This window comes from Plectropomus leopardus, chromosome 14, assembly GCF_008729295.1.
Source record: "Plectropomus leopardus isolate mb chromosome 14, YSFRI_Pleo_2.0, whole genome shotgun sequence".
NCBI lineage: Eukaryota > Metazoa > Chordata > Actinopteri > Perciformes > Serranidae > Plectropomus > Plectropomus leopardus.
In genome coordinates, this window is record NC_056476.1 from 22,223,030 (window position 1) to 22,226,834 (window position 3,805).

Below are 3,805 nucleotides of genomic sequence, written 5' to 3' on the forward strand. Positions count from 1 at the left end.
GAAGTCCCTGCTGATAAACACAGAAAGCACGTGGTGCTAACACGGGCGCGAGCCACGGATGTATCATAGGGAAGTCGATATTGCTCTTTCAAAACTAGCTTGTGCATGTCAGAATAATGCTTTTCACGACAAAAAGAAATGTACTGCAGCCAAATGCGTCCTTATAAGTCTTAGGTAAGAAAAACGGCAGTATTTTAAACCAAGAAACTCAAAGGTTTGTTGAAAATAGCCCTCTTTTAGAAAGTAAACTAAATATTCTTTCAACGTCAGTCATTTGTCAACGTCTTTTAATGCTCCCATATGACGATATTTAAATATACTTTCTTGTGTATCCCTGTAAATTCAAATGAGGTAGCCTATAAATTATGTTTCCAGGATAAAATAGGACCTCACAGTTTAAAAAAAACAAAACAAAAAAACTACTATTTGCTTACAAATAATGTCTGTATCTGACTAGGCTAAATACCAGCTATTAAAGGGCTTCCTTTGTCTTTATTTGATAAGCCTCCTCTATCAGTTAGAGATTGATGTTTCATTTGCCCAGATGGATGCTGTATCATCCCCAGATCTTGTCTCGCATTATCAAAGTTCACCACTGACAGTTCTCATAATGTCATGTTTTGACTGCAGCCGCATGCCATTTTTATCAAAGGGACAACACTGCACATCCTTGCTGGGATTCTGAAATTGACAGCCCCATCCAAATACACACCCTAATCAAGCAATTTCCCCAATTCCAGTCCCATCAAATTGCTCTTTAGTTGTTGAACTGGGGAGTTTTGTTGTCCTTTTCTAATGCTAATCTGCCCTATTCAGCATCTCTCTATGAGGCTATTTGTTGTGAAATAAATCCCCTTGTTTGCCTCCTGCATGTATAATTGATATTGTTGCCAGGCTTTTTGTTTGTGCTGTGGAGAGCTGAAAGGCGGCACTTTGGAGGTGATGAAGAAAATGGGACTTGCAATGTTGCGTTCTAGCTGGGCTCAGCTGAGGTTTATGCCAGTCATCAACCTTTTGGTGGATGTCATACCATCCATTCATGATTATTTTTGGCAGATTATGAGACAACACTCACATTTAGTTTACTCACGATGCTCTCTCCTGCTTTGTGTATCAGGCTGAAAACTCATCAAGATGTACTGGCACCATGAGTGAGATTGCATCAAAAGTAACAACACTCCAATTAAGGTGAATACATACGGGTAAGTATAATTTCAGTCACTTTACGTAGATTAATTCATATAAAACTTCAGCGCTCATATATTATACTCTCTTCTCTTCCACACTGTTTTCTTATCTGCCCGTTTCTTGAACAGCATTCATTTCAACTCCACAGAGAATTATCTACAGTGTAGTTCCTTCCTAGCTTTAACAAACATATACAGCCAAAATGGTGCAAAACAAAAACAGTTTTGATGATAGAGAAGGTATAGCTCTTACAAGTGTTTATCGGTAAAAACAAAAGAGAGCTACGCATACATTTTTCAAATCTCACCACATGAATGGCTGCACTGAACATATTATTTTCTCTATTTGTAGTTTTACACACTGTTTCTGCACTGTTTCTGCCTGCTGCTCCTCGGAAGACATACAATGTGTATGGCCAATGATATGCCCTAACAGAGGTCACAATTTGCATGAGAATTAACAGCTAGTAAATTAAATTGATATTCAGTGCACATCTCCGTTGAATCCTTCAGACCTTTGTTCCCCTGCCTGGCAGAGCCCATGTTCAGCCCCTAGCTAGTCAGAAACATCTGTGCAGTTAATAATTTGATAAACAGCTTACACAAATGCTAAATTATCTTCTCCGCCCCCTCCCTTTTTCTTTCTCCCCTTGTGTGAGACTTGGAACAGTTGGCTCACCTCTCTGTGGCGTTGGGTTTATCTGTCTTTTGTGGCTGTTCCTTCACGGCTCTGGTTTTCATGGCTCTCCCTTCACTCTTTTCACTATCACTTAGATACTGAAGCAGTGTTTGGGGTTAATGCAAATCCTCAGTTCTCATCTATGAAGAAAAAAGGCGTAGGAGTTGCCTATTGTGGCAAGTTTAAAATGAACTTAGTCTGAACATTTGTTATTCATTCGCAGTCCTGCCCGGATAGCATTTACAAAATGTTGAACAAGAACTGTGACATTTATCAACACATTTTAACATTTACAATGCCATTGTGCTTCCATTGAGTTACAGCCCATTGTTTGCCCAGAACTCAGGTGACTCCCTGTGAAATTGCAAATTAAGGTCTGACATATTTTTTTCCAGAGAGCATTCTACATCAGAGTGCAAAAGCTTTCAAGTTCCATGTGTTAATTCAATGGTCACTTGTTTCTATAATTGGCTGATACCACTAGCGGAAGAGATTTGACCGGGCTTTTATAATCGTTTCAAAAAGTAGGCACTTGTAGTTGGCACAGGTATGGTTTGATTTTCACAAAGTTATATTAAAAAGATTAAATGTGTCCAGATGATGATATTAGTAGTATCTGTTCAGAACCAGGTCTGATTAAAATTTTAAAAAGGATACAAAATATCATCACTCTACGTTTGTGTGTATGTGCACACGTGTGCCTGCATGCCTGTATATGGTTTATTTGCGTGTCTATGTTTTGCGAGTGCGTTTTTGTCTATGAGAGGACAGCAATTAGTTAAGTGCTATCAAGTGGATGAAAAGCTGCAACAAATCCCCTTTATAATTTCATGGAAAAGAAAGCTGACAAAATAGAATGGGGTGGAGGGGAACTAGTTTCCAATGCTTGCCTTTTCATTTGCAACTTAAGAAGAAATTGAACACCAAGAGGCTGTGCTAAGCTGTGTTAAGACATATTGTGTACCTCTTTTTTTTTTTTTCAAAATGTACACTTGTTTTCTTCTGTATATGTTGTGTCTTCTATCACAGAAGATGAGCGAGGAGATCAGATTCACCATGATGCTGCACTTGTTGGTTATTTGAATAAACATCAGGGCAGTCTCGAGTGCTGTCTGAGAGCACAATGCTTCAGTGTGGTTTTGAACAAAGACTCCCAGGTCTAATGACAGTGGCCTGTTGTTAGCGCATGCACGCCTTGTGATGTCGCAGTTTTCAGAGTGGATTCATTCTCTATTTTATTCCCTTTTAAAAAAAAAAATTCTTTCCGTTGGACATCTGCCGCTTTTCAAATCATTTTTGCATCCTCGCTGTCCATGGGCAGATCCTGTCAGTGGGCGAGAGAGACAGGAAGGAGAGGATCATCTCTCAGTTTGACAAGAGTCTGTGAGCTTGGAGTTTGACCGACAGCTGATAGCAGGGGCGGTGTAGTACACATCAGCGAATAAGGGCAGCGTGTGTGGTTGTCAGATGATGAGATTTATGTGGGCTGGGCTGTGTGGGTCAGGCGTCTGACAGCTAGGGCTTAGTGTTTGCTCCTGTAGTGGGCCTGGTTGGTTTCAATGATCCCTGGCCTGGTTAAGGAGCTGCCCTTCCACCTCTGTGTTTACCAGCTCAGACTTGATAGTAGTGAACCGGCTGTTGTGCAGCGGGTGACTTGCACTGGAGTGAACCTATTACTGATGCTGAGCTTAGAGGGTGGCTGGTGTTGTTTTTGTCCTGGCTCACTGTGCATCTGTATCACGTGTTTTAACTATTTTCCCACATTTTGAATACGTACACCTGTAATGTAGAAGTTTTGGGTCTGCTTTAATTGTACCTTGCAGTATAATTACAAAACCATTGCATATTCAGTAAAACCGCAGTAATGGTACATATGGCTGTCACAATAACTACTTTTGTTGGACAATATACTGTCCCAAAAATGATTGCAATAAACAAT